Below are 11,186 nucleotides of genomic sequence, written 5' to 3'. Positions count from 1 at the left end.
CCAATTTTGGCTTTCCCATCTCCCCTTCCATCTCAGAATTTAGTCCCTAAAGATACAGCATCTCATGCGGAAGGGGGATAAAAACGTTGTTAAAGGTATCCCCGGTTTTGACCCTCTTGTAGGTGACAGAGTCCCAGAGTGAGCAGACCTCATTCTCTAAGGCAGAAGCGGAAACCCAAAACGTTGCTGTTAACAGTGATGCAGAGACGACCAGCAGGTGGCGCTGCTGCTCCATGTGTGTCTCCTCTGAGGCCCACAAGATGGCTCAGGGAAGAAAGTGGCATTTCAAATGATGGAGAAGCGTTTTAATGATGCCCGCGCAAGCGTCTGCTAAAAAGAGTAGCCCCTTATTGTGTCAGTCAGAAGTAAGCTCCTCTGGAAGGGGCTTAGCTCATTTGACCTTGGAAACCAAAGGCTTAGCTCCACCAAAAAGAACAGAAATCAGAGGGAGATTTGCAAAGAACATAGCTTTCCATTCCCCCATAGGGAAATAAGGTTAGTGGTCTGGAGACAGCAAGCAAAACAGCACAACTAAAGATATTAGCCTTGGGGTTAATGTGGTTGGTAAGAGCCACAAAGCCGGACTACATGCTAATTTGGTTGGTTAACTTATTACATCCTTGAGAGGATTCTACCAACCGCCCCCCCACCACACCCCGGGACTGGATGAGGAATTCCCTTGAGCCACAGAGGTTTTTGTATCAGGAGGTTAAGTAGCATAGAAAATTACAGCCCTGCATTTGTGCTATTGGAATGAGGGTGGTGTCAGCATCCCTATTTTAAGCCCTTATTTTCCAGGGCGTGAGTGTGCGGAGACCTGCAGACTCAGCCCTGGGGCGCCACAGTGCAGGGCGCCTGCGGCAGTGGACAGGCTCAGGCAGACAAGCAGAAGCTCTGAGGGGAGATGGGCTACTTGCGTTGACCCACTCTCCCTCTTAAGAAACCGCCACAGAACTACGTTAAAAACCCACTGCGGAAATATGTAATGAGTGAGGGAAAAAAATGTTGCAGAAAGATTTTGTCGTGCAAAGATGTAGTACTCGTGCCTGACAACGGAACTGACAAAACACACTCTTACTAGCTTTTAATGATTATTTGGGCCAGTGGTCTGTAAACTGAGATAGATTTCCATGAGACTGTAATGGCCCTAGAGGGTGTCTGGGTAATAACTATACATTTTAAAAATTGGGTCACTCACAGCATTAGTCTGGAAGGCCAGCTGGCTGGATTATGTGACAACAAAGCCAAAATGTCTGACTGTATATATATATATATATATAAATATACATATATATATGTATATTTATGTCTCATGGAGACTTAAGAGGTACAGGTTTGATCCCTGGGTCAGGAAGATCCCCTGGAGGAGGGCGTGGCAACCCACTTCAGTATTTTTGCCTGGACAGAGGAGCCTGGCGGGCTACAGTCCATGGGGTCGCAAATAGCTGGACACGACTGAAGCGACTTATGCACATACAGCATCTCGCACTCTGTGCTCATGGCGTCATGAGAGAAGGGAGGTAATACACACTCACAGAGGCTTTATTATGGCCCAGGCTCTGTTCCACGTGTTAGTTTACTCATTCTCACAGTGACTCCTGCAGCTATCCCTGTGTAATTGGATTTATCGTTTCCATTTCAGAGAAGAGAAATCTGAGGCTTCAGTTTCAGGTGAAGCAACCTTCCTTGAGTATTCAGTTGGTGGGTGCTTGACATTTAAACTCAGGTTTTTCTGGTCTGAGGCCCATCTTCTTAACACAGTAATCCCTTATGTATCTGCTCCTTAGAAGAGATTTGATTTGGTGGCTTAGTGTCAGTTTCCTCATTTACAGAATAAGGGTAATGTTTTCAGCTTCTCAGGGTGGTTGTGAACACAACTTAGCCCAGTGCCCGGCACACAGAAACCACCCCACGCATGCTCCCCATCACTGCTGTTGCATTTGAGAGAAATGGAGATGAGGCCGTGGTGAACTGTGTGCCCTGATTGCAGCTGGACCTTCCAGCTTTTCAGGGAATTGTGCCACCGAAGTGTTAGTTCCCTCAATTTTCTCAGATTCATGAGGTGCAAGAATAGAGTGCACGCATCGATTTTCCAGCCAATAAGTAGACATAGACCAAGAAAGGGAAGGAGGCGTGGAAAATTGCACGTCAATACTCGGAGCGACAAGGTGCTGGCGGTAATTGAGTGGAACCAGATGAAGTCACGTGTGTGATTACTGGCTGTCCTCAGGGGGACAGGACTGCGCTGGTGTTCACAGTCTTTGAATGGACCAGGAGGGATCATGTAGATATGACATGTTGCTCTCAAATCAGGAGGGTCTATTCTTCAGTGGACTATTACACACGTGTGGCAAAGTGGTTTAAAGGAACAAAAATGCTGCCACTGTGACAGTAAGTCTACATAGACGTAGCAGTGGTCCAGCCTTACACACAGTCCACCGGCCGCTCATGGGCGTCATGATGGCGGGAGGTCCCTCGGGCTCTGGACTGTGGAGGTCCCTGAGATACTTTGGGGACAGTCTCCAATTTGGGGGAGTTTTTTGTCCGCAAAGCCTCTTTGTCCAGAAGGAGGAAGCATTCGGTGGGGAAAGGAGGCAAGCAGAAGATAGATACGAGGAGAGAGAAAAGGGCAGGGCAAGAAAGGGTAAGACTACGGAAGGAGAGCCAAGAGAGAAACGTGTGCTCCAAAGTGGTCACAAAGAGTGACGGGTGAGCCAAAGAAGAAGCTGCGCAGGGCTCAGATTTTTGGCCAGTCTTGGATGAGAATTTTCTGCACAGTGGTTTCAGACTCACATGTACTATGTGCACACATACCTAGCCCATGCGTTCTAGAAAGGGAGATCTCTCACAAAGGAACTCTATGTGCCTGACAGTGTGCTTCTGCCTTCATAAGCGAAACGATTCCTACTGCAGGGCACTCTCCATTTTCCCTTATTAAACGAGGAAACTGACTCAGCGTTGGGTCACATGAAGAGTAAGAGGCAGAGCCATGGTATAAGCCTGCCCTTGCACTTGTACACTTTCCAACTACTTGTGTGGTCAGTTACTCAGTCGTGACCAACTCTTTGCAATCCATGGACTGTAGCCCACCAGGCTCCTCTGTCCATGGAATTTTCCTGGCAAAAATGCTGGAATTGAGTTGCCATTTCCTTCTCCAGAGGATCTTCCCGACCCAGGAATCAAATCCACAAACCACTGAACCATTGAACTCTTCTGTCTCCTGCATTGGTGGGCACATTCTAACTAGCTTAATGACAGCTAATTGTTTTCACTGCGCTCTGAGATGTTGGTGGCAGCACCTTTTTCTGAGATTGACGATGAGAATAGAAATGGACAAGGTCTTTCATATACATGTATATATCCCCAAGGACATGGCCTTGTCCATAGTAAGTGCTCAAGAAATGTGACTTTTATCTTCACTCCTTCATTAAGCAGTCAGAATGCATCCAACCCAGTGTCTCTCAGTCAGTTGCCAAGCTGGGCTTGAGTCAAACCTTCGCACTCTGGGGGAAAAAGATTTTTGTAGGAGAAACACTTTAATTTTATGAAATAGCGTCTAAGAGACCTGGGAGATTGCTGAGAATCAAGTCCTCGGTTTCATTATATATAAAAACAACAGAGGCCGCTGGACAAGGCAGGGTAATCAATTACAGGTGACTGCCATACAGGAGTCGTATTTACTGGGAAGCAGTCTAGGAGCACAGCGATATTGAAACACAGTGTGAGTTGCGTGTTCCTTAATGGCCCTGGCCCTCTAGACGCAGGCAGATGTGTGGGATATAGGCTTCTTTCAACTACATTATTCCACCTCCTGAGGGAATTTCAATTCGGCTCCACGAGCTTATCTGCATCCCATGCAGGTCATTGCTGGTAGAAAGTGTGTCTTCAGAGCAGACTGTGGTGAGACTTGGAATAAAGAATCAACTCCTGCTTAATGCAAAGGAAACACCAAAGCTAAGTAGAGGACTGTGCAAATTAACACCATCTGGGTTAATAAGGCCACTGTTGACAGAGTTTAGAATTGCTTCCGCAATTAAAGAGCCCAAGGAAATCTATATGTTTGTGTCTGCATGAGGACACACCAAATAGTAAGGAAGATTTTTGTTTCTCTAGAAATAAAAGAAGCGGGGCTTTACTTCCTACATGTAAAGGGAAGGGGGTGATGAGAGATAACCTGACCCACATGATGCCCCAGCCAGCATCCCTGGCAGCAGTCTATTTATGGAGCAGCCAGGTCACAGCACTGCTTTCCCAGGGGATTCAACCAAGCTTTGGCACATTCCCTGGCATAGAAGGGAAGCACTCTTTCTTTCCTCCAGAGTCCTGTGCCTTGCATTGAATAAACACTCACTATCTTGTATTCCCTGTAGCTGAGCTTCAGTTTATGGAGTAGGAAGTTGAGGCACGGAAAAACCCAGAATCGTGGCCAGTGAGTGGCAGAGTTTGCGTCAGATGTGCTTTGCTCCTCTGTCTCCAGGGAAGGTGCACGCAGGATCTTGGTTGTGGAATCAGGCTTGGTGGCACCCTCTGTTCTGTATTGACTGGTGGCTCTTGCAGGGTGGCCAGGCTGGCCTCTGAGTATAGCATCGGATGTCACATCACAGACATGCCTGGAACTCTCCCAGACTCCTCTCTCCTCGCTCATAGCAATATATCTATGACAACTCAATTATTTGAGTTGACTTATTTAACTTTTGAAAATAAAGCAAGCATCAGGCCAGCTACTTGATAAGGAAGTGGAACCCACCATCCTGCTAAAATGCCAGCGGGGAATGTCCTTCCTTCACCGGTGAGGTTGGAAGTCGGGGGCCCTTAGGATCATCCTCCCTGGCCTCTTCTGAGCGCATCAGCCTCAGTTCTTTAATATCTGCGTTCCTCAGCATCTTCTCCAGTTGTGACATGTCCTCAGAGGGGGCTTACGTTCCAGGAAGCTTTCAGAACCAGCTGTTCCTGCTTTTCTTTGTGGAGAGAAGTGGAAGAAACTGCAGTTCTTTCCTTGGTGACTCATCTTGATCTGCCTTTTCTGTCTTATTCCCTCCTGCCTTGCACCAGGAGTTCTGAAGTTAGGCTCCCCCAATGGGCTTCACAGACCCTCAGGAGTTACAGGCAGATTCGTATGTGTGCATGTTCACGTGTTTCTGAAAGGAGTGTCTGTGGCTTTAATCAGATTCTCAAAGAGGTCTCATGACTGCCCCGAAAGTTAGCTTGCATGGCTCTGTGATTTTCCCTTGGGGAAACAGATAGGGTCTTTTGGGTTTTGGGTCCTTTCTTCCTAGTATTTCTCTCCATTTTATATTCTGTATTATATTCGATGTTTAGATTTCTATAACGCAGTGTAATAAGTATGCTTGTTTGTTGCTGCCAACTTGTTAATTTTGGACTCCCAAAATGTGGGAAAGTTTTTGTGGAGAGTAACTTATCTTTTTATCATTTTCCTGAAGTTGAGGTTGCATATTGGTTACCCATGGATCAACTGTGACCTGCAAACAATGTTTTTTGGATGATTATAATTTTTCTTAATGGGGGCCAATCGTCAAAAATTGAGAACCTTTTAAAATTGGGCTTCCCTGGTGGCTCAGTGAGTAAAACATCCGCCCGCAATACGGAAGATCTGGGTTTGCTCCGTGTATTGGGAAGATCCCCTGGAGGGGGCATGGCAACCCACTCCAGTATTCTTGCCGGGAATAAGCAACAATCCGTTAAAATTAAGGTTGTCGGCTTTTCGTACGTTTGAGGGACCTACCAATGCTAGCTTCATATTCCCACATGAAAACACAAGCCAGCTGAGTTTGCCCTCCAGCTTGCCCATCTCTACCCCTCCCTGCTCTCTCCCTGATGCCAAGGTCACGGGAGTTATTTCTGACAGCAATGTATTTTTTTTTTTTTCTTACAGTAGAGAAATATGTCTCTGTACCTATGGCATTCTCCTTCATTTCCATGCTTCTTCCTGTAGGCATTTAAACTTAGGTTCCCTGTTCTAAAATGTAGTGATGAGAATATGAGAAGAAAGGTGAAAAAAGAGTGAGTTTCTATGGGAAAAACTTGGTTTCCAGCCCAGCTCTCCAGCTTCCCTGAATGTTGGCTGCTAACAGCTCACAGACTCCACGTTCTTACTTCTACCACCTCGTTGGGAAAGTTACTGCCCTTCCTTATACCCCTCAGCCCTCAGCCAATGACTGGTTAACCCCAGATACAGAGATAACAGGGCTGAGCAGTGTTTGTCCAGAGTTCCATGTGGGGTGAGGCTAATATGAAGCTCCTGCCAAGCTTCAGCTGCTGTCCCGCCCTGCCCCATCTTTTGAGGGCACCATCACTTCATGGGAAATAGATGGGGAAACAGTAGAAACAGTGTCAGACTTTATTTTTGGGGCTCCAAAATCACTGCAGATGGTGACTGCAGCCATGAAATTAAAAGATGCTTGCTCCTTAGAAGAAAAGTTATGACCAACCTAGATAGTATATTCAAAAGCAGAGACGTTACTTTGCTGACTAAGGTCCGTCTAGTCAAGGCTATGGTTTTTCCTGTGGTCATGTATGGATGTGAGAGTTGGACTGTGAAGAAGGCTGAGCGCCGAAGAACTGATGCTTATGAACTGTGGTGTTGGAGAAGACTCTTGAGAGTCCCTTGGACTGCAAGGAGATCCAAGCAGTCCATTCTGAAGGAGATCAGCCCTGGGATTTCTTTGGAAGGAATGATGCTAAAGCTGAAACTCCAATACTTTGGCCACCTCATGTGAAGAGTTGACTCATTGGAAAAGACTCTGATGCTGGGACGGATTGGGGGCAGGACGGGAAGGGGACGACCGAGGATGAGATGGCTGGATGGCATCACCGACACGATGGATGTGGGTCTGGGTGAACTCCGGGAGTTGGTGATGGACAGGGAGGCCTGGCGTGCTGCGATTCATGGGGTCGCACAGAGTCAGACATGGCTGAGCGACTGAGTGACTGACTCCTGAGAATCCCTGCCGTAGGCCCCTTCAGGGAGTCCAGCCTGATGGGTGCTATCTGTGAAGAGGTGCCACAGGAGTGGTGGGGAGCCTGTGATCGACCAGGTGACGTTTTGTGATGGGAAAAGTGAGAGCCAGAACTGAAACAATATTTTAAGATTCTTGAATTCCTTCCTTACAAGGATAATTCCTCTTCCAGGGATGGCAAATGCATTTCCCCCTCATCCCAATACTGTTAGATGGGTGTTCCCTACTTAGGGTCCGTTATTGGAGATTTGACAGGGAGGCTCAAGGGATCAGAATCAGTCAGTTCAGTCGCTCAGTCATGTCTGACTCTTTGAGACCCCATGGACTACAGCACACCAGGTTTCCCTGTCTTTTACCAACTCCTGGAACTTGTTCAAACTCATGTCCATTGAGTCGGTAATGCCATCCAACCATCTCATCCTTTGCCATCCCCTTCTCCTCCTGCCTTAAATCTTTCCCAGCATCAGAGTTTTTTGCAGTGAGTCAGTCCTTTGCATCAGGTGGCCAAAGTATTGGAGTTTCAGCTTCAGCATCAGTCCTTCCAATGAATATCCAGGACTGATTTCCATTAGGATGGACTTGTTTGATCTTCTTTCAGTCCCAGGGACTCTAAAGAGTCTTCTTCAACACCACAGTTCAAAAGCATCAATTCTTCAACACTCAACTTTCTTTATAGTCCAACTCTCACATCCATACATGACTGCTGGAAAAGCCATAGCTTTGACTAGACGGACTTTTGTTGGCAAAGTAATGTCTCTGCTTTTGAATATACTATCTAGGTTGGTCATAACTTTTCTTCCAAGGAGCAATGTCTTTCAATTGGCTGCAGTCACCATCTGCAGTGATTTTGGAGCCCCCCAAAATAAAGTCTCTCACTATTTCCACTGTTTCCCCATCTATTTCCCATGAAGTGATGGGACCAGATGCCATGATCTTCATTTTCTGAATATTGAGCTTTAAGCCAACTTTTTCACTCTCTTCTTTCACTTTCATCAAGAGGCTCTTTAGTTCCTCTCCAATTTCTGCCATAAGGGTGGTGTCATCTACACATCTGTGGTTATTGATATTTCTCCCGGCAATCTTGATTCCAGCTTGTGTTTCATCCAGCCCAGCATTTCGCATCATGTACTCTGCATAGAAGTTAAATAAGCAGGGTGACAATATACAGCCTTGATGTACTCCTTTCCCTATTTGGAACCAGTCTGTTGTTCCGTGTCCAGTTCTAACTGTTGCTTCCTGACCTGCATACAGATTTCTCAAGAGGCAGGTCAGGTGGTTTGGTATTCCCATCTCTCTCAGAATTTTCCATAGTTTGTTGTGATCCACACAATCAAAGGCTTTGGTGAAGTCAATAAAGCAGAAATAGATGTTTTTCTGGAACTCTTGCTTTTTCGATGATCCAGTGGATGTTGGCAATTTGCTCTCTGGTTCCTCTGCCTTTTCGAAAACCAGCTTGAACATCTGGAAGTTCATGGTTCATGTTCTGTTGAAGCCTGGCTTGGAAAATTTTGAGCATTACTTTGCTGGCATGTGGGATGAGTGTAATTGTGTGGTAGTTTGAACACTCTTTGGCATTGCCTTTCTTTGGGATTGAAATGAAAACCGACCTTTTCCAGTCCTGTGTCCACTGCTGCGTTTTCCAAATTTGCTGGCATATTGAGTGCAGCACTTTCACAGCATCATCTTTCAGGATTTGAAATAGCTCCACTGGAATTCCATCACTTCCACTAGCTTTTCATAGTGATGCTTCCTAAGGCCCACTTGACTTTGCATTCCAGGATGTCTGGCTCTCGGTGAGTGATCACACCATCATGACTATCTGAAGATTTTTTTTGTATAGTTCTTCTGTGTGTTCTTGACACCTCTTGTTAATATCTTCTGCTTGTGTTAGGTCCACACCATTTCTGTCCTTTATCGAGCCCATCTTTGCATGAAATATTCCCTTGGTATCTCTAATTTTCTTGAAGAGATCTCTACTCTTTCCCATTCTGTTGTTTTCCTCTATTTCTTTGGGTTGATCTGAAGACGGCTTTGTTATGTCTCCTTTCTATTCTTTGGAACTCTGCATTCAGATGGGTATATCTTTTCTTTTCTCTTTTGCCTTTAGCTTCTCTTCTTTTCTCAACCAATTCATAAGCTGTCCTCATGCTACTGGAGAAGGCACTGGCAACCCACTCCAGTGTTCTTGCCTGGAAAATCCCATGGATGGAGGAGCCTGGTGGGCTGCCGTCTATGGGGTCACTAAGCGTCAGACATGACTGAAGCGACTTGGCAGCAGCGGCAGCCTCATGCTATGTGTGAAAGAAGGTAAGGTCTGTTGGAGGTCAGGATGTTGGAAGGGGTGGCTTGCACCATTCCTATCCCACTCTTTTCTTCAGGGCTCAGCTTGGGTGTCCTTCTAGAAAGCCTCCCAGGACCTATGAGTAGGTGTCTTTCTCTGAGCTTCTTCAGCAAATTGTGATGACTATATCGCCACATTTCCCAAATTGCATTTTAATAGTTATTGAGAAACAATGGATGTCCATATTTAATTTGTGCAACCTGAGAAGTTTCAACACATGAATAACCTGTAAAACCATCTCCACCATTATGTTTAGCAATATATCCTAATCGCTTTGCAACCTTTTGGCTGAGATCGAGTGTAACAATATATTCACTCCTTCCTTAAATGTACTTACACTCTTGGCGATCCCTCCTGGGAGTTCCTCCGCACCCCTCTCCCACTCCCGCCCTCCCCAACCAAACACTGATCTGCTTTCTGTCACTGAAGACCCGATGGAATTTTTGAGAGTTTTATATAAATAAAATCATTCACTATGTACTGTTTTTATAACAATTTGCTTTCTCTTTTAGTTTGAAACCTGTATTTCCCATTTTGAAGTCAGTTTGTCAAGATAAAATTGCCAGTGAGGATCATGTGGCAGGCCAGTGTGTGCTGTTTGGGAGCTTACCTTCTCTGATTTTGTCCCAGAGTTGTTTAGGCCCTTCTTACGTGTCTTGGGTCTCCCAGTGGAGTATAAGACTTCTGCTGCTGCTGCTGCTGCTAAGTCGCTTCAGTCGTGTCCGACTCTGTGCGACCCCATAGATGGCAGCCCACCAGGCTCCCCCGTCCCTGGGATTCTCCAGGCAAGAACACTGGAGTGGGTTGCCATTTCCTTCTCCAATGCATGAGAGTGAAAAGTGAAAGTGAAGTCACTGAGTCGTGTCCAACTCTCAGCGACCCCATGGACTACACCCTACCAGGCTCCTCCGTCCATGGGATTTTCCAGGCAAGAGTACTGGAGTGGGATGCCATTGCCTTCTCCTATAAGACTTCTGCTCAACATAAGTAGTTTGAGGTTCATCAATGTTGTGTATATTAATGTTTTATTACTTATTATTGCTGAGTATTCCATTGTATGAATATGTCACAATTTGTTTATCCATTCACCTGTTAACGACCATTTGTAGTATTTCTATTATATTACAAGTAAAGCTGCTGTGAACATTCGTGTACAAATCGGAAAAATGGTAAGGCAATCCATAGATGAGGAGAAGACAATTGCAGTGCATATATCTGAGAGAGGACTTTTATCCAGACTGTATAAGTTAGTTATAGTTAAGTCGCTCAGTCGTGTCTGACTCTTTGCGACCCCATGGAGTGTGTAGTCTTCTTCGTCCATGGGATCCTTCAGGCAAGAATACTGGAGTGGGTTGCCATTTCCTTCTCCATATAAAGACCCCCTTAGAACTCAGCAGTAGGAAAATAAACCAGTAAAGAAATGAGAAAAATATTTGAGCAGAATAAGATATGGAAATGATAAATAAGTCCATGAAAAAGCATGTGAGAAGATGCTTAGCATCATTGGTCATTAGAGGAAGTTTAAACCAAAACGAGATATCACTGCACAGTGATTAGAAAACCATTTGTATGTTTCCTAAAAAGTTACGCCAACATCTACCATACAATTCAGCTCTGCTACTCATATGTACTCAGACTGAATTTAGATTTCTAATTATTTGACTTTTTCTTTCACTAGAGCGTAAGTATAAACACTTTAAGACTGGGAACTTTTTTTGTTGAATCTTATTTTGTCTTTCTATTTAATGTGTGTATTCCTGGAATCAAGTATCCTGCCTGGAGTCTGATAGGTACTCATTATATGTAATCCTGTGAAGCCTATGTTGTCCTGATTGAAAGGTGGGCAATGAATAATATTCTGGAATTTG

Source organism: Capricornis sumatraensis, chromosome 6 (genome assembly GCF_032405125.1).
Source record: "Capricornis sumatraensis isolate serow.1 chromosome 6, serow.2, whole genome shotgun sequence".
NCBI classification, from domain to species: domain Eukaryota; kingdom Metazoa; phylum Chordata; class Mammalia; order Artiodactyla; family Bovidae; genus Capricornis; species Capricornis sumatraensis.
This window is presented reverse-complemented; position numbering follows the sequence as displayed.